The sequence below is a fragment of the Cervus canadensis genome, chromosome 33, assembly GCF_019320065.1.
Source record: "Cervus canadensis isolate Bull #8, Minnesota chromosome 33, ASM1932006v1, whole genome shotgun sequence".
NCBI classification, from domain to species: domain Eukaryota; kingdom Metazoa; phylum Chordata; class Mammalia; order Artiodactyla; family Cervidae; genus Cervus; species Cervus canadensis.
The window spans coordinates 31,502,980-31,523,073 of NC_057418.1; the positions used below are offsets into that span (position 1 = coordinate 31,502,980).

The 20,094-nt window shown below is 46.8% G+C and overlaps 1 protein-coding gene across 5 annotated transcripts in view; it reads right to left on the minus strand.

The window, feature by feature from the left end:
* AGPAT4 (1-acylglycerol-3-phosphate O-acyltransferase 4) overlaps positions 1-20,094 on the minus strand; it is a 126,376-nt gene that overhangs the window by 93,942 nt on the left and 12,340 nt on the right. The window contains exon 2 of one of the 5 annotated variants that reach the window (XM_043457311.1): positions 18,672-18,751. The exons of the other annotated variants lie outside the window; for them this stretch is intronic. The gene's annotated coding sequence lies outside the window, so the exon portion shown is untranslated. The remainder of the gene's footprint in view (positions 1-18,671; positions 18,752-20,094) is intronic. 5 annotated transcript variants of the gene reach the window in all.

A 20,094-nucleotide genomic window follows, 5' to 3' on the forward strand; every position in this document is an offset into this window, starting at 1 on the left:
TAATAACAGCAGTGATAGAACGCAGAGGAGGGCCCTGTCTCTCTCCTCCTCTTTTCTATGTTCCTGAGTCACAGCGTTCAGGAGCAGAGGATGCCCGGGGAAAGCGGTGACTTTCTTCCCAACGTCTGTTAAGCAGCATCTGGACAGGTTTTCTGGGATTCAGGCAAGCATTCATTCACCCACTAACAACTTAATTCATTCATGAGATCATCTGTCCACCAAGCTATCCATTCATCCATACATCAAAACTTCATTGCTTCATATTTATTGTTATAGCTTTGTTTACATCACTGCATTAGACTTCTGAAAGCAAGCACAGCGGATGCTTACAGAGCCCTGCTCCATGTTTTATGTGGGTCCGTATCATGGTGACTACGGCCATGAAATTAAAAGGCGCTTGCTCCTTGGAAGAAAAGCTATGAGCAACCTAGACAGCATATTAAACAGCAGAGACATTACTTTGCCAAAGAGGTCGGTCTAGTCAAAGCTATGGTTTTGCCAGTAGTCATGTATGGATGTGAGAGTTGAACTGTAAAGAAAGCTGAGGGCTGAAGAATTGATGATTTTGAACTGTGGTGTTGGAGGAGACTCTTGAGAGTCCCTTGGACAGCAAGGAGATCCAACCAGTCAATCCTAAAGGAAATCAACCCTGAATATTCATTTGAAGGACTGATGCTGAAGCTGAAATTCCAATCCTTTGGCCACCTGATGTGAAGAACTGACTCAATGGAAATGACCCTGATGCTGGGAAAGACTGAAGGCAGGAGAAGGGGATGACAGAGGATGAGATGGTTGGATGGCATCACCGACTCAATGGACATGAGTTTGAGTAGGCTCCAGGAATTGGCGATGGACAAGGAGGCCTGGCGTGCTGCAGTCCATGGGGTCGCAAAGAGTCGGACACAACTGAGCGACTGAACTGACTGACTGATGAGGTTAAATAAACTAAAGAACTTACTGAGTAATTATTTCCAGGGACTGAGATGAATCCCCACTCTTACACTTCTTACAAAATAAATAGATGCTTAGTAGATGTTGGTTCAACCAAAATCTCTAGACGACCTAATATAATTCAGTCTCCATATCAATAACCCTGAATTGTCAAACAAAATGTACCAAAGGAGAGCAGGAACTGGGAAAGTCCTATGTTTCTTTCCCATTACCATAAGAATAGAGCAGATGACCCAACAATTTATTCTCCCTACAGAAGTCAAGCAGATAAACCCACAGAATTTCTTTCTAAACCATTATATCCTGTAACCAAGCATAGAATCCTCTTCTTCTAAAACACTGAAATTGCATGAAGCAATGTACCAAATTGACATGAAAATAACTAAAATGAAAGCAAATTACCTACTTAAACCCCAGTAGGGGAGTTCAGATGTTGGTTGAGGAAGAGTTGACTTTTTTTAAACAAAGAATCTTCTATTAAAATAAAATCTGGTAAAAGTAAAGGAAATTACTCTCACTGAGTCAGCCACTTAAACCAAGAAATTTTTTAAAGGCAATTTCTCCCATTATAACAGTAATTCACATTCATTATAAAAAATCTGTAGTTCTAAAATGTAAAAACTTTACCACCTATAACAGCTATTGACATTTTGGGTTTCCTTTCTTCTAGTCCTTGGTGAATGCACTGGCTTTCTTTTTCTCTGCTAGATAAAACCGTTGCAGAGGCTTTTAGTTTTTAAATATAGCTGAGGTCTTAACATTAAATCAATTTTATATGCCCTTTTATTAACCTTCAATGAGATCATTTTCAATGTCCTTATCACAATACAAATAATCTAGTAGCTACACTGGACATATCATAATTGCTAATTTATCACCTCGTTGTTTTATTTACTGTTCTTTTGTCTTTTTATTAGTAAGTAACAAAGAAAGCTGAGAGTCAAAGAATTGATGCTTCTGAATTGTGGTGTTGGAGAAGACTCTTGAGAGTCCCTTGGACTGCAAGGAGATCAAACCAGTCAATCCTCAAAAAAATCAGTCCTGAGTATTCATTGGAAGGACTGATGCTGAAGCTGAAGCTCCAATACTTTGGCCACCTGATGCAAAGAACTGACTCATTGGAAAAGACCCTGATGCTGGGGAAGATTGAAGGAGGGAGAAGAAGGGGATGACAGAGGATGAGATGGTTGGATGGCATCACGGATTCAATGGACTTGAGTTTGAGTAAACTCCGGGAGCTGGTGATGGACCTGGAAGTCTGCCGTGCTGCAGTCCATGGGGTCGCAAAGAGTCAGACACGACTGAGTGACAGAGCTGAACTGAATTGAACATGACAATTATTTAATAGCAAGTCCAGTTATAAAGTTTTTTTTCCCCTGAATTATGGATAATTTCTTTAGAATAAATTCCTAGACACAGGATTTCTGGGCTCAAGGAACAAACACCTTAAGGTATCTGGTGAATTTTGCCAAATTGATTTCCAAAAAGTTTATAGCTATTTATGTTCTTACCAACAATTTACAGAAGTACCCATTCAACCATGTTTGTCAACAATAAGATTTCTCATTTAAAAGCAACAAAAACCAGACTAACATTTTGTACTTTAAAAGTTGTGTCTCACTGTTTTAATATGTATTTTGGGGGCCGCAAGTGAAGTGGATTTTTTGTTCATTTATCTCTTGCACGTTGACTTGCACAAGCTCGTCATATATTAAACAGAACACACATCTTACCCCTTTCATTTAGTGACCAATTTTCCAGTCCAAAAGGTCAAAGGTCAAAGCATTTCACTCAGTCTCGTCTGACTCTTTGAGACCCCATGCTCTGTAGCCCACCAGGCTCCTCTGTCCATGGAGTTCTCCAGGCAAGAATACTGGAACGGTTGCCATTCCCTTCTCCAGGGGATCTTCTCAACCCAGGGATTGAACCCAAGTCTCCTGCACTGCAGACAGATTATTTACCATCTGCGCCACCAGGGAAGCCCTGTATTTTTGGCTTATTAGAGCCTTAAATTACTACGGAGTAAGAACTGTGATTTCTTTCAGAAAGTTTAAGCTTAGAAAAGCCTTCCTTCCACCCTTAATTCTTGTCCTGCAGAAAACGGATACACATTTGCTTGTTTCACCTCATTTTTCCACGATTTATTTTATATATTTTTAACTCTTAGACCTGACATTTATTTTTGGCTATGATGCTCCATGAGAATCTAAATGGGCTTATTCTCAAATATTTAGTGAGCTGTATCCAAGGCATTTACTGAAAGATCCTTCCCTCCTTCATTAATTCATACTGCAATTTCACACATTAAATACCAATAAACAGGAGAAACGAACCATAGGGATCAATACACTAACCGCTCATTTAACAGATCAGACACTGGCAGTGACCAGCCCCGCCCCTCGGGCAGGAGGGACAAAGCTCTGAGCGTCCTTCCTCCCCTTGTGGCTTGCGTTCTGCCCACCTAACTTTTCCTCCCTTCGTTGTCCTTATCGCTTAGTCGCTCAATCATGTCCAACTCTTTGGGTACATGAACTGTAGCCCACCAGGCTCCTCTGTCCAGGGAATTTCCCAGGTAAGATTACTGAAGTGGGTTGCCATTTCCATCATTTCATCTCTTAGAGACAGTAAAATATTACGTTGCACGACAGATCAGACTTCCCCGAGCACTGGTTAAATATCTGTAGGAAATCAGGAAGCCGGACCTTAGAACTCCATTGACGCCAACGTAATCTCAGATGGGAATGAGAAAAACCAAGGTGGATGTGGAAGCCACTTCCTGGGCTATACTCTTCCCATTCAAAGACCAGAATGGTTCTCGATACTTCTAAGGGGACGACTAGCTCTGAGGCTGTACCAGTCTACCCGGGCGAGGGTTTCTGCAGGAGAAAAAAGAGAAGCAGACACGAAAAGTTCTTCGGAGTTTTAGAAGGGGTTCCTTACCAACAGGTGATTAGGGGATGGAAGTCAGAGCCGGGCAGCGAGCTTAGGCTGTCTTCATTGTGCATCTTGGGGCTTCCCTGGTGGCTCAGATGGTAAAGAATCTGCCTGCAAAGCGGGAGACCCGGGTTCGATCCTCCCCTGGAGGAGGAAGTGGCAACTCACTCCAGTATCCTTGCCTGGAGAATCCCATGGACAAAAGAGCCTGGCGGGTACAGTCCATGGGGTCACAAAGAGTCAGACACGACGAGTGACTTAACACTTCACTTTCATGGTGCATCTTAGGAACCCAGAGCGAGAATTCCATAAGAAAACAGAAACAGATTCACACACAGAGAAGGACCTTATGGTTGCCCAAGGGCAGGATGGACAAAGGGATAGTTAGGGAGTTTGGGGTGGACGTGTACACACGGCTATATTTAAAATGGATCAACAACAAGGACCTACTGTGTGGCAGAGAAAACTCTGGTCAGTGCTAAGTGGTGGGGAGGCGAGTCTGGGGGAGAACGGATGCATGTACATGCATGGCTGAGTCCCTTTGCTCTTCACCTGAAACTGTCACAACACTGTTGGCTAATCGGCTGTACCCCAATACAAAATAAAAAGCATAAAAAAATAAAGAGAATTCCACAGGAATAGAGAGGACGGCAAAGCCTCACGAGGCCCCTGAACCACTTTCTGCTAAGGGAGCGACCGCCCGGAACACAGGGACGCTGCAGGAGGCCCAGGACACAGCGGGGACTGAGGTCTGGAAACAGGGACGAGAGAATCCTTTCCAACCCAGAGGTATGTTCGGTATTTTTGGCAATCGTATATAAAAGCTCCAGTTGCAAATTCCCTAACTCCTCAAAGGACTGTTTGTGTGTTAGCTAAAACCAGACTTGAACTTCGCCTCTGCTTTTAGGCTCTGAGCTCCTCCAGTATCACAGACCAAATATATCATAAGTGAACTAGAAATAATTGCGACCCCATGGACTATACACTCCATGGAATTCTCCAGGCCAGAATACTGGAGTGGGTAGCCTTTCCCTTCTCCAGGGGATCTTCCCAACCCAGGGATTGAACCCGGGTCTCCCACACTGCAGGCGGATTCTTCACAAGCTGAGCCACAAGGGAAGCCCAGAAATAATTATGAACAATTACAAATGAATAACAGAAGATAATTATAAGATATTAACAGGAAGCCCCAGCAGTTACTACTTGTAAAAATTATTTCTGAAAAAATAAATTGGAACAGAAAGTCTTGGGAGGGTCAGGACAAATAATGAGGGAAGTATATTTAATGACAAAAAGGTTTTTACAATATACAAAGTCAGTTAAAACATGCACTCTGTGCCATAAATTGTAAAGCCAAACCCCCCAGTGCATCTCTGTGCTTCAGAAGTATAATAGTTGGTTGATAAGTCGAACATTTCTTTACTATCAGAAATATTTCAAATATACAAGACATTTTACCAAACTGATATTTAGCCACTTTTCCTTCACTTTTTTAGGAAATAAAAGACATAGATATTGAAGCCACCTCTGCCATTTGAGCTTGAAATGGGTGTTTCAGTCAATGTCCTTATTCTTTTACTGTATATGAATTACAGCATATAAATTTTGTGTTGTAAAGATGTATGGGATTCCCTTTCTATACTCAACACTTAAGTTTTTGAAATTTTATGCATCCAGTTTAGTCATTTTAATTGTGGAAGAGCATTCTTTTGTACAGCTACACGGAAAATTAATCTTCTACCATACAGATGGACACTGAGGCTCTTTCCAGTTTTTCTCTCTAATATAGATAGCACGTGAATGAGCACTGGAATTGGAACTGCTGCGTCATTCAGATGTGACTGACGTCCTTCAGCTTCACTGTATGTGTGTGTTAGTCACTCAGTCGTGTGTATTCTTTGCGACCCCATGGACTGTAGCCCGCCAGGCTCCTCTGTACATGGGATTCTCCAGGCAAGAATACTGGATTGGGTTGCCATTCCCTTCTCCAGGGCATCTTCCCCACCCAGGGATTGAACCCAGGTTTCCTGCATTGCAGGCAGATTCTTTACCATCTGAGCCATAGGGAAGCCCCTCAGCTTCACTAGGTATTAACAAATATTAACAAATTTCTTTTCAAAACGGTTGGACAAATAACATTCTGGGAAGATGTTTGAGGTTAGAGAGAATGGGAAATAAGACTTCTGCTTTATGCCTTCCTGTATATTCCAACTATTCAACCAACAGGATTAACCACTTGGGTAATATATTCAAGTTTAAAAAAAAAAGCTCAAATTTTTACACTCCATTTTCAGATTACTTATGCATGTTAGCAAAAACTGCTTGATACGGCCCTCTGATATTGCTATCTGATTTATTAGTGTACCCATTTTACACATAAGGAAATGGAGGCTCAGGGGAGTTGTTTGATTTGTTTTGTTTGATCACTAAACAGCCCCATACCTTCTCTGAGCCTCAATTTCCTCTTTATCTTTTCCACCAGCTTACCCCACAAACCTACTGAGAGTGGAAAATAAGACTGCTGACTTAAAATACCAAAAAATTTTAAAGTGATTTATAAATATATATAATCCACAGGTTATTTTTTCACATTTATGTTTTTTACATCTCTGTCCCTCTTCTGTACGTAGTAAGAAATAACTAAGTATCGCGGAACATGGGGAAAGTGCCTTCTTACAAAACCTCGGGTACCATTTTAACTGGCCCTTCCCAAGGAAAGAAGTATGCAATAGCCAGTGGTTTACTGCTTGGAGACAAACTCCCTCATCCTCGGTCTAAGCTTTATTATAACAGGAACTTAATTCTGAAAGATGAGTGAGTACTGGCTCAAATGACAGAACAGAAAATGGATTCAGAACTAAAGGCAAGTGCTTTCTGGTCTCAGACAACACTCTGCAGACAGCTTCCTAGTTTCTAAGAAAGCAAACCCTGGCAGAGCAGAGAAACACAACACCGGGACTCAGAGAGCTAGTGCCCGAGACCTGTAAGGAAAAGGCAGAAACCGCCGTACACACACAGCGAACCATTTGCACCGTCAGGGCAGCACAGAGCCAGCTGTCCGGCGCAGCAATTCCATCTCCCAAAATACCCCACGCAATCGCCAGGACGTGAGCGGAGCCCTTCGCACAGTCACTTCTTCATTCCTTTCCTGTGGCATCTCACAGATCAAGTTTTCCTGTAGTAATTCCACGGTAACAATTTGATGTGGATCTGAATACCAAAGGGACTGGGATTCGAAAATCTGAGACATCTATGCAAAGTAGTATGCTTCCATAGCTTCAGAGAAAACTTGAAGTGAAGGAAAATCACCCAGCTCTACTTCCTCAGTTGTTAAACAGATCTGCCATATGACCCAGAAATTCCACTCGTAGGTAAAAGCAAGCCATCAAACCAGGGTCTCCTGCATTGCAGGCAGATTCTTACCAGCTGAGCCACCAGGAAAGGCCAATGAAAATGTTAAGTCCCCACAAAACCCTGCACACAAATGGTCATAGCAACATTACTTATAATAGTTAAAAGATGGAAAAAACCTGCAGTGACCATCAACTGACACACAGATAAACAAGAGATAGACCCCTGGCTATCTCCACAATGGAATACTGTTGTTGTTGAGTCACTAAGCCGAGTCCACTCTTCTGCGACCCCACAGACTGTAGCCCGCCAGGCTCCTCTATCCGTGGGATTCTCCAGGCAAGAATGCTAGAGTGGCTTGCCATTTCCTCCTCCAGGGGATCTTCTCAACCCAGGGATCGAACCTGTGTCTCCTGCATTGGTATCTGGACTCTTTACCACTGAGCCACCTGGGAAGTCCACAGTATTATTCAGCTCCAGAAAAAAGAGTAACTATTGATACAGGCTACAACACGGATGAACTTCAAAACCATTATACTAAATGAAAGAGAAGGCCTTACACATTGTATGATTTTGTTTATATGAAATGTCCAGAAAAGGCAAATTTACAGAGACAAAAAAATGATTGTCCAGGGCTGGAGGGCAGAGGGGCATAGGGAACGCCCATGACAAAGGGTTTCTTTTTGAGATGATGAAAATGTTCTAAAAGTAAATAGTGGTGGGGGCTTCACAACTCTGAGCATCTTACAATATATTACAAGCCACTGAATCATACACTTAAAATGGATAACTTTTATGGCATGTGAATGATACCTTAGCATTGTTTAAAAACACAAGACAAACTCCTGGCCCTACAGAAGACAACACCTAAGCGCAGTCAGCTTTCAGTCCCCGTGCGATGTACCCACGCAAGTCGCGGCACTGTTTGAACGAAGGACCAAATGGGGCCGGGGGAAGGTCTAGTCTTCAGGAAAAAGGCACTCTCCCCTCAGCCGGGATAGATGGCCAGACGTCGGGGCCCAGGTCGGCTGATGTGACGTTGGCGCCAGTCTGAGCACTGTTGGGGTGTAAAGGGGGTCCTACACTGGCGTGATCTCTGTGAGCCTGGGCCACAAGTGAGGGAGGTGGGACCTCACCTCGGATCCCGAGTGCAGTCTGTGGGAAATACTGGAAGCTGTTTATCACCCCAGCATGGTCCAGGAACCTCAAAGAGCAGAAGGAATGCACTCCCAGACACACACAGTCAACGATCGCCGCAATCGAGGCTTTGGCTTCAGAGCCAGAGGAAATCTGAAGTAGAACAAAGGTGTTTCCCCCTTCAGGCAGGGCTGCTCTGAATACCTGAGGCTGAAGGTTCTGCCTCTACGCATTACTACCAATGCTGCCCACTCAAGGCGGGCTCAACTGAGAGTCCTGCTAGGGCTCAGCTGTGTCCGACTCTCTACAACCCCATGGACTGTAGCCCCCCAGGCTCCTCTGCCCATGGAATTCTCCAGGCAAGAATACTGGAGGGGGTTGCCATTTCCTTCTCCAGGAGATCGTCCCGACCCAGGGATCCAATCTGTTGTCTCCTGCATTGGCAGGCAGATTCTTTACCATGGAGCCCACCAGGGAAGCCTACACTCAAGTCGGGAGTAGACGATACATGCTCTAGCAGACTCATTGCGATGAAATTCAGATGAAATTTCAGGGTTCCGATATGCAGAAGAAATGCCACCAGAGCCATAAATCAGCTGCCCTGCAATGCCAACCAGAGGCTTCCCTGCTGGCTCAGATGGTGAAGAATCTGCCCGCAATGTGGCAGATCCGGTTTGATCCCTGGGTCAGGAAGATCCCCTGGAGAAGAGAATGGCAACCCACTCCAGTATTCTTTCCTGGAGAATTCCACAGACAGAGGAGCCTCGAGGGCTACAGTCCATGGGGTCGCAAAGAGTCAGACAAGACAGAGCAACTAACACTTTCTACACTTTCTCAACTTTTAGGTTGTGATTGTTTTTTAAGTCAACACTTCTAAGCCCTTGCTAAGGGAATTTGTATATCCCACCACCCCCTGCCCCGTCACCCAATGGAAAATGGAACTTATTTCTAACTCCTGCTTTGGATCAGGAATAAAAATAGCAAACTTAAATTTAGATGAAAGCTGAAAACCATCCAAATGTCCATTACCAGGTGGACAAGTGAACAATTCCAGGTGAGTGAATGAACAAGACACGGTTTATCCGTACAACAGAACACAGATCAGCGAAACAGAAGAGTCTGCCCCAGACCAGTGACACGTGGGGACAGACCTCAAAGCACTAAGCCTTGGGGATGGCAGCCACTCCCCACGAAGTGTCCCCATCTCTTAGCCCCTTTCTCAGAGGGTGCCTCTCACTCCAAGAACAAATATTTACTGAGGTACCATCCTCCGGGAGTGGAGATACGAAATAGCCTTTCATTGCCAACATCATTGCCAACATCATCGTCATCATCACCATCATCATGATGATCCACTTGTAAAGTGGAGACACGAAATAGGAACTTTCTAGGCTGTGGGGAAAAAAGCAACAGGAAAATTTAAATTGTAAGGTGGAAGGGCAGCAGCTACTCTCCTGGAAAGCAAAGTGTGTCTTCAGGATAAAAAGCCAGATGAGGGTACCCGGTGCCTGGGGCAGGGGCGGGATGGGGAGGCTGGGGCAGGACAGCCTTTGCACAGAAGGGCACACTTCAGTGAGGGTCTGCCATACCCAGCTCCTGGAACTTTCTGGACCGAGTTCCCATTCATGCTTCGGAGTCCCTGCACCTTCCATCCCATCTGCTTGATGCCCTCCCCTCCCGTCCCCTCCCATGGCTGACTGGACAAGTGTGTGTGCATCCTTCAAAATCTGCCCTAGCCCGTACCATCTTGCTTCTCTCACACAAGTGGTTAGATGCATCCAACCGTCCCTTCTACACTCACTGCTAGGTTCACCAGTAGAGAACTTAAAACCATGGTGCGCTAGTGAGTACTTAATGGCCTGGCTTAACAAAGTGAAAGACTCAGCACAGTACCGAGGCCACTATGTAACATCAGTAAACGACGCTTCCCTCCTGGTGTGTCTGCCTCCCCACAAGCCTGAATTCCTTAGGCACTAAAGCAACTCTCATTTGGTACCCACAGAGTCTGGCAGAGACCCGGCCATGACAGGGGCTTAATAAATATTCCTAACATGAACAACTTGCATGGTCAGTCACACCCAGCACACTGCTGAATAAAAATGCCCGGCTCAGGGCGTATTCGTGACCTGACTACAGCGGTCAGGGGACTACAGCTGCTGTCCTGCACCCAGATCATCATCAGCAAAGCAAGCAGACAGGTGGAATAGTTTACTTTCCCTAAATCCAGCTAATAATGTAACAGGACCAAGCTATATTTGATGTGGGAAAACTCAGTAATTTAACTCCACCTCTTCTAGAAATATATGTTGGTCAGAGATAACAGAAACTTCTAGACTCTTTCTACCATAACTTTCCACCAAACCATTAAAGTAAAATCCAAGAATGTCAGAAAAAAACAAAACAAAATCAGAGATAAGGAGGTTCTCTGTCATTGGTTCTATCTTCTTTACATCCTTTGTCTATAATTGTGAAGGAGGCTGGTAGCTTCATATTGCCCTTTGATAACAGGTGACCCTGAACATACTGACTATCCGAGGGGCTCCATAGTATAAAGGTAGCAATCTTCACACCTGAGCAGGGGTTCACGAGTCAAGAACTGGTGTGCCTCCACAGGCTATTCAATCCTGGGCAAATTACTTAGCCCCAGTGTCTTCACTTGTAAAGTGGAGACAAGTAATATTTCCTACCTCATGGTAGGAAAATTAGCTGTTTCTAGAACCCTGACTGGTATATGGTAATCTTAAAGATAGCTACTATTGTCATCACCACTATCATCATCACCACCATCACCATATCATCATCACCATCATCAACATCACCATCATCATCAACAATAATATCATCATCGCCACCATCATCATCCCCGTCACCGTCATCACCATCACTGGCACCATCAGTATCACCACCATTGCCATCACCATCACCAGCATCATCACCATCATCATCATTGCTATCATCATCACCATCACCAGCATCATCACTATCATTGTCAACATCACCATCCTCATCACCACCATCACCATCACCACCACCACCATCATCAGCATCATCACCATCATCATCACCATCACCATCATCATCATTGCTATCATCATCACCATCACTGTCATCATCACCAGCACCGTCACTGTCATCATCACCATCATTGTCAACATCACCATCATCATCACCGCCATCACCACCATCACCATCATCAGCATCATCACCATCATCATCATTGCTATCATCATCACCATCAGCATCACTGTCATCATCACGATCACCATCACTGGCATCATCACCATCATTGTCAACATCACCATATCATCATCACCATCATCACCACTGTCACCTCATCACCATCATTGGGACCATCAGTATCATCACCATTGTCATCACCATCATCATCACCATCATCACCACTGTCACCGTCATCACCATCACCATCACTGGGACCATCAGTGTCATCACCATTGTCATCACCATCATCAGCATCATCACCATCATCACCATCACTGGCATCATCACCATCATTGTCAACATCACCATCTTCATCACCACCATCACCATCATCAGCATCATCGTCACCATTATCACCATCACAATCACCATCAACGTCACCATCACCACCGTCATCACCACTGTCACCGTCATCACCATCACTGGCACCATCAGTATCACCACCATTGTCATCACCATCATCAGCATCATCAGCACTGCTATCATCACCATCACCATCACCATCCCCGGCATCATCACCATCATCGTCGGCATCACTATCATCATCACCGTCAACGTCACCATCACCACCGTCACTGCCATCATCACTATTACTGTCATCGTCATTGTAACCATGGCCTGTGCCCAGGCTCTGGCTTCCTTTCTGCCCCATCACTTTCCTGCTAGTCACCCTTCTCTCATCAGTGGCCCAGTTCTCCCCAGGTATTTCTAGAAACATCTAGAAAACTTAAAAACAAAAGCGAGGAACCAGAAGGTTGATCATCTGATCCACGTGGGCTGATTCTAACAGACAGGCGAGGTTGAGCCCACAGCGGAGACTCTGCCGCTAAGATCTGAATTTGCAGCCCTTTCCCCATCCATAGCTGGTCCCCTGACTCTGCATCGAAGCCCCAGTGTCTGTGCAGGTCACCAAGGCCTCCACCAGCAGCTCCACTTCAGCTCACTCCTCCTGCCTTTGATTAAACCCCCTCCTCCTCCTGTCTTAATGTCAAAATCTCCACTTCATGCTTGGAAGACCTGCTCAGAGGGCCACTTCAGGAAGGAGGCCCAGGCCAGGTGCAGGCCACTGTGACCCCCCTCCACTCCCACCCCACACAACAATCCCCTCCCTTACCTGGGTCAGCCAGAGACCTGTTCTCAATGAAAGAACTTTCTGGAAAGCTAAGATGTATAACCAAAATTGCCAAAAGATAGAACTGACAGAGTTTGATCCCTACGTCAGGAAGATCCCTTGGAGGAGGGCACAGCCACCCACTCCAGTATTCTTGTCTGGAGAATCCAATGGACAGAGGAGCCTGGCGGGCTATGGTCCACGGGGTCACAAAGAGTCAGACACAACTGAAGCAACTTAGCGTGCACGCGTGACAGGGCTTTTGTTTTGGTGACAGTCTTTCAGGGTCACCAGGACCCTCCAGCCTTCATAAATGAAATACGTGGGGGACAGCACAGACCACGTATGCTGTTCATCAGTGAGTCTCAACCAGTAATCATCTTTTTAGTTCATTCTTTTCTTTCTCTACCTTGCTACCGATAGTTGGTTTTCCATCATTTACCCAGGAAAACAGATAACTAAGCTTGTTAAGCCAGTCATTTCAGCATTTGCGTGTTAAGTAGATTCCGAGTAAAATCAGATTAAGCCTAATGAAGTGCACAGGCTTTTGACAACAACGTTTCTCACTCTGTACTTTAAATCTAGAGCTGCTTTCCTCGTGGTTGAGTCTGTCCCCAACTGGATATGTGCTCATCTCTTAAATGGAATGTAATTCAGCAGACCTGTCGGTTTAATTTGAATTAGATAAACTCCCTGTGCTCAGAAAGTTGCTTTTCTCCACATTGCCCCCAGAATGCCAATCCCATCATCTGTGTCACACGAACACTCCAGTAGATGATAGTACTTCTAAGTCAAAGACCCTGTGTGTGTGTGTGTGTGTGTGTGTGTGTGTGTGTGTGAGTCAATCAGTCGTGTCTGACTCTTTGCAACCCCATGAACTGTAGCCTACCAGGCTCCTCTGTCCAGGGAATTCTCCAGGCTAGAATACTGGAGTCAGTTGCCATTCTCTTCTCCAGGGGATCTTCCTGACCCAGGGATTGAACCCAGGTCTCCCGCATTGCAGGCAGATTTTTACTGTCTAAGCCACTCGGGAAGCCCAAAGCACCTTGATAAATTGACAGCATCATTTCTATTTTCAAATGATTACTATGAAATGTTGGGTGAAGTGACACTTCATATCTGTGCTTAATAACCTGGTTTTAAAGAGGGCATGGTGGGACTTCCCTGGCGGTCCAGTAGCTAAGACTCCCACACTCTCAGTGCAGGGGGCCCAGGTTCCAACCCTGGTCAGGGAACTAGATTCCGAAGGCCACAACTAAGCACATACCTCAACTCTTTGGCACAGCCAAATAAATATTTTAAAAAATGAAAAAGTAAAAAGGGTACACACACACACACACACATATAAAAGAAGTCCACCCTTCTTCCTTATTATTCTCTAATATATTTTAAAAAACACTTTAAGCCTAGGCAAAAAGTCCATTCATAGCTGCTTAGATTTTTCTCCTCCAATGTCTTCCTGTAAAGGGGAAAAAAGAGTTCTCTACTGGGGGTGGTAAGGTACTGGGTTCTTTCCATGTCTTACAATGAGCTCTACCCAGGGTTCTCATTTCACACAGCAGGTTTGGGTGAGGTTATTCTCCAATCTCCCTGGAGACTATGAGACCATTTGAGTGGCAGGTACCTTTATGACAGCTAAAGAGTCGGACACGACTGAGCGACTGAACTGAACTGCTAGTATCTGAAATGGCAAATTTCACCTGCCCAACTGCTCTGTTCAGATTTTAAAAGATAATCCTGTGAAAAAAGGCTTGATGAGAACAGGAGGATAGCTTGTTATGTGTGTGTGTGTGTTCCGTCGTGTCTGACTCTTGGTGGCGCTATGAACAGCCGCCCTCCAGGTTCCTCCGCCCATGGCATTTCCCAGACAAGAATACTAGAGCAGGTTGCCACTTCCTTCTCCAGGAGATCTTCCTGATCCAGGATTGAACCCATGTCTCCTGCATCTCCCACGATGGCTGGCAGATTCTTTACCACTGCGTCACCTGGGAAGACCCATAACTTACTATAATACCGCAAAATGGTGGTAAGGTAACAGATAGCAGCCAGCAGTAAGAGTTGATTCTTTATTCAAGAAATAGTCGAGGTATTGGGAGAAGAAGAGAGATCAGAAAGAAAAAAGTAGGGCCGGGCTCCTCCAGAGAAGAGATTACTCCAGTAACAAGGGAGGGAGGAGCCACAGGGTGATCAGAGACAAAGGCAAAGACCAAAGCACCCTTCCGTCAGTCCGCCTGTCTGCAGCAGACAGACGCAGAGGAGAAACAGTCAGGAGGGGAAGTTCTCGGGCATGACTCAGGCCGGCCACATCCCACCCCGTCCCCAAGACTCAGCACTGGGGGTGGGAGGTGGGGTGGGCAAAAGCCTGTGCCTTCCTACTGCCACCTGATCCAGCTCAGCTTGCTTCTCAAAAATGTCTACAGGGCTTCCCTGGTGGTGCAGTGGATAAGAGTCCGCCTGCCAATGCAGGGGACACAAGTTCAATCCCTAGTCCGGGAAGATCCCACATGCCACGGGGCAACTAAGCCTGTGCTCCATGACTACTGATGCCCGTGCGCCTAGAGCCTATGCTCTCAACAACAGAAGCCAGCGCAGGGAGAAGCCCGAGCACCGCAATGAAGAGAAGCCCCCGATCACCGCATCTAGAGAAGCTAGAAGACCCAGAGCAGCCATCAGCACTCAGTTCAGTCGCTCAGTCGTGCCCGACTCTTTGCGACCCCATGGACGGCAGCACGCCAGGCCTCCCTGTCCATCACCAACTCCCGGAGCCTACTCAAACTCATATCCATCGAGTCGGTGATGCCATCCAACCATCTCATCCTCTGTCGTCCCCTTCTCCTCCCGCCTTCAATCCTTCCAGCATCAGGGTCTTTGCAAATAAGTCAGTTCTTCACATCAGGTGGCCAAAGGATTGGAGTTTCAGCTTCAGCATCAGTCCTCCCAATGAATATTCAGGACTGATTTCCTTTAGGGTGGACTGGTTGGAAACACAAAAATAACAACCAAAAAAAACACCCCACCTCTATCTTCTTTACAAAAAACAAAAATATGTCCACAGAAATACTCCCTTCAGCAGAGGAAACTAACTCTGAAGGGTCTGCAGCGATGGCCTAACGCCATCCAAACAACCTGACCTGAAAAGTCTTCGTTTTGTCTTTAAGTTCATGTAAATTTTGTGTTGGATCATGGCACATCCATGTTTGTTTCCTTTCTTAAAGTTCCGTTCCCTGGGACCTTCTGGGAAGGCGGATGCTTGAGTGAGTTGAGCTGAGTTTGCCCGGCAGCTGGCACAGGACGCAGATGGGCAGGATGTGGCGGCTGAAGGATCCGCATCTACCCTGGATGCCTCCAGGACGAGACCAGGAAATGGGAGCCCGGGGTGTGCCAGCCCACTTTCCAGTGCCAGGGCAGAGCACAGACCCAGGCAGCCCCTTGGTTTCAAGGAGCCCAGGGTCCCACAGAGAGTAAGCAAGTGGCTGCGGCTGGGGCCAGGCCTGGGCTCCGTGACCCAGCCCTGCCCCCCACTTATGCCATGCCACCCCCCATGATGCTAAAGAGCCCCCAGGACCCAGCAGAGAGCACCTAGAGAAGGGGGCAGACGGTTTCCTGACTCTCACTAATGAAACGTTCCTGGAGTCTTTGACAAGGGCAGGACACCTTGACTGCCAGGATAATCCTGTCCCTGCCCAGAGGCAGGCAGGGTTAGGTCACGTGGTTATTAGGGAAAAAATTAGGCTATTAGGAAAAATTAGGACAGGCTCAAGGTCTGTCCAGCACCCACAGGACACAGCGAACTCCTCGCCTTGCAAAGCACACGTTCGAGAAGGTCCATTTCCTTTGGGGAGTCAGCCAGAGGGAAACTTTTGAAACTAGACTGTCCTAAAAGACAAATCACAGTTCAGCCTTTTCAGAAGACAGAAGGAGTGGGAGAAAGGGGGAAGGAAGTGCCAACCTGGCTAAAATTGGAACCAATATAAATAATTAAAATAATCAGGCACATCTGAAATATCTCTGTGCTCCCGGCTCTGCTTCCCCTAAAGATTAGCCCTCTTATGCCTCTAGAAATGTTTCCCTTAAACGTTAACCCTCTTATTCCTCTAGAAATGGAGGTCAGATGAGGATCTCAGTGACCTGAAATTATACTGTCTTCATCATATTGTCTGATCTTCAGTAACTTCTTAAATTTCCTCATGATTTGGGAGGTGAAGAGGAATCTCTGCACATCGTGAAGCTATGAAAACCCTTTCCCCACAAAAGAAGATCCAGGAAAGTTGGGGGGAAAGCATCCATTACCCAGGTAAACGCGATGCTTTTATAATTATTTGTAGATCAAAAGTCACAGTGTTTGCTCTACCAACAGGGATTCCTGGTTCTGTGACTCAAGGAAGCGAGTTAACCAATCTGTGCCTCTGTTTCAAGTTGGACCAGAGAACCATGAGACCGGATGAGGATGAAATGGGTTCAGGCGGGCGGAGCACACAGCACTCAGCCAAGGACCTCGGTATTATTAAGGTGCATAAATGACTACATTACAAGACATAATAGAAAAGGCCTTTGAGAAGAGCATTACAGGAAAGGTTTCCTACTGCGTTTACTAGCATCAAAGAGGCCCTCGTGGAGCCCTATACCCAGGTCACAGGGGTGGAGCCCTATATCAAGATCAGAGGATAAAACTCTCTGGAATTGACCAAGCCCCACAGCAACAGCTCTCTGCACAACCCTTTGCAAAATCCTGGGGCTCCGTGTCCCACCAGTCGGAGCCCAGCTCCTTCTGTATCCTCCGCCCAGGCCTGGCCTCCACCTTGGGCCTGAGCAGGCCCTCCCTGCCTCCTCCTGCCCAGATCAGTTCACAGGGGTCCGAAGAACGTGGCGACCCCACCTCACAGTCCGCACCCTAGCCCACCCAGAGCGCTCCTCTCATGACGGATCACTTCTGATTCACATCCTGTCTCCTGCAAGTGGAGCACCCCAGCACTAGCACCCTACTCCCCAGACCTGATAGCGGGGTTCTAATGAAGGAGGAAACAGACAGCTGGGCTCCATCTAAGGCCAGGCTGCGAACATTCGGCTACACACATGGCCACCCTCCCAATGCACTCTGAACTTTGAGCCCGCTGTCTATAGAAATGGCACACCAAAGGAAAACCAGACCCCCTGGATAAAAGAACCTCAGGACTAGTACTTGGACTCTCCATGGCCTAAAAGAATATGCTAATTATCTCTGTAACAAAACAAAGTTGTCAATTCCATTGTTTATTGGGATATGACCACAGGCCTATTGATAAATGTCCACTGTTTAACTATCTAGGCTTATGACACATGAATCATGGGTTAACTTTGATCGAATCTCTCTTTTACCTTGTCCAGACTAGTTTCAAGGAATTTGGGGAGGTGGGTTTGAGCAAGTACACTTAGGATATATAAGGTTTTCACAAAAACTGGTCGGGGCCCTTGGCTAAGAGGAGACTCTGCCTTGGGCCCACCGGTGTAATAAACTGCACTCCACTATCTGCATTGTCCTTCTGAGTGGGTTTGTTTCCCAGGACGCGTGGCTACAACACTAGACTTCAGCAGGAAGCATTCCTGAGGCACCAGGCTAGGTGGGGCAGGGTGGGCTGGTCAGGGGCTCCCTGTCCCGTGTTCCCACAGGTCTCTGCACCCTCCTGCCAGCGGGTTAACAACGATCCACTTCACTTTCTGTCTTGTCCTCCAGGCAGTGACCCTGTCTGGTGCCTCTGGGCACCCGCAGCGCCCCGCCCACATCAGGCTGGACACGTGGGTTCAGCAACGCTGTAGGACGATTCTGGAGTTGTCTGGGGTGCGGGAGTAAGACTCCCCCCCACCATCCCAACAACTCCCGTCCATCTTTCTGGTCCCGAAAGGGAAGAGGGAGAGGGGCAGACACAAGGGACAAGGCAGCAACTGGACAAATCTCGTGGGCCCCAGGCGTGGGGCTGGGAGCGGGCCTTACCTGAAGCGGGGCAGGTCTGGGAACAGCAGGGACGGTGGTCTCCAATCCAGGGGGCGGCGCGGGAGACCAGAGACTAGAGACTAGAAGAGAGGGAGGGATTTGAAGCACCCACGTTACTGAGGGTGCTCAGAGAGCAGGGATCACCAGAGAGGTCAGGGCATGGAGCATCTGGAGGCCCAGGAAATGGGGTAAAAGGGCAGATCCCAGCAGAGGTGAGCTCACTTATGCTGAGCAGCTCAAAATTCTTTCTACAGATATGTTAATCTGTCCCACCCAGAGTTCAGGCCACCTGACCAGGGGTGAGTGTTAGTCACTCAAATCACTATTTGCAAGCCCATGGACTGTAGCCCACCAGGCTCCTCTGTCCGTGGGACTTCCCAGGAAAGAAGACTGGAGTAGGTTGCCACTTCCTTCTCTAGGGGATCTTCCTGAGACAGGAACTGAACCTAGGTCTCCTGTATTGCAGGCAGATTCTTTATCTTCTGTACCACCAGGGAAGCCCGAAGGTCTCCCTACACAGAGTTCTGAGAAGTGCTATTGGCCCACCCAGCCCCACCCAGCTGCCTCCCAGCAACCTGGGGTTAAAAGGTGACTCTGCTGTGGTGTGTCAGAGAAAAGACACTAAACCCGGAATACTTCCAGTTACACGGCTGCCTTTTACTTGGCATGCATGCATGCTCAGTCATGTCTGACTCTTGCGACCCTTGGACTATAGCCTGCCAGGCTCCTCTGCCATGGGATTCTCCCAGCAAGAATACTGGAGCAGGTTGCCATTTCTTCCTCCAGGGGATCTTCCCAACTGAGGGGTCAAACCCATATCTCCTGCATTGGCAGGCGAATTCTTTACCACTGAGCCACCAGGGAAGACTTTCACTTATTCTATTATTATTTTCCAGTTGGTATCTGTTAATTTCAGTAAATGAATTGCACCTTTGTTTGGACTCATCTTGGTAAACCTGGGAAGTACAGGTTACCCCAGAGGGACAAGAATGCTTGGATCGGGAAGTCAACCATGTGGGTCAGACGTGGGAATTTCCTAAAGCAGTGGTTCTTAACTGCAGGTGGCTTCACCCTTCCAGGGGACAGCTGGCAAAGTCTGGGGCATTTCCAGCTGTCACAACTGGGGAAGGGGCAGCAGCTAGCGGGTGGAGGCCAGGAACGCTGCTGAACATCCTACAAAGCACAGGCTGCCCCAAAACGTCAATAGTGCTGAGATGAAGTGTGTGTCTTTGTTGCTAAGTCATGTCCAACTCTTTGCGACCCCATGGACTGCAGCAGGCCAGGCCTCCCTGTCCTTCACTCTCTCCCAGAATTTGCTCAAACTCATGTCCATTGAGTCAGTGACTTTCCCCTCTTTTTGCTGACATGAAGAACTCAATCTGGAAGGACCTGGCTGGAAGGCATCCGATTAGGCAAGTCTGAT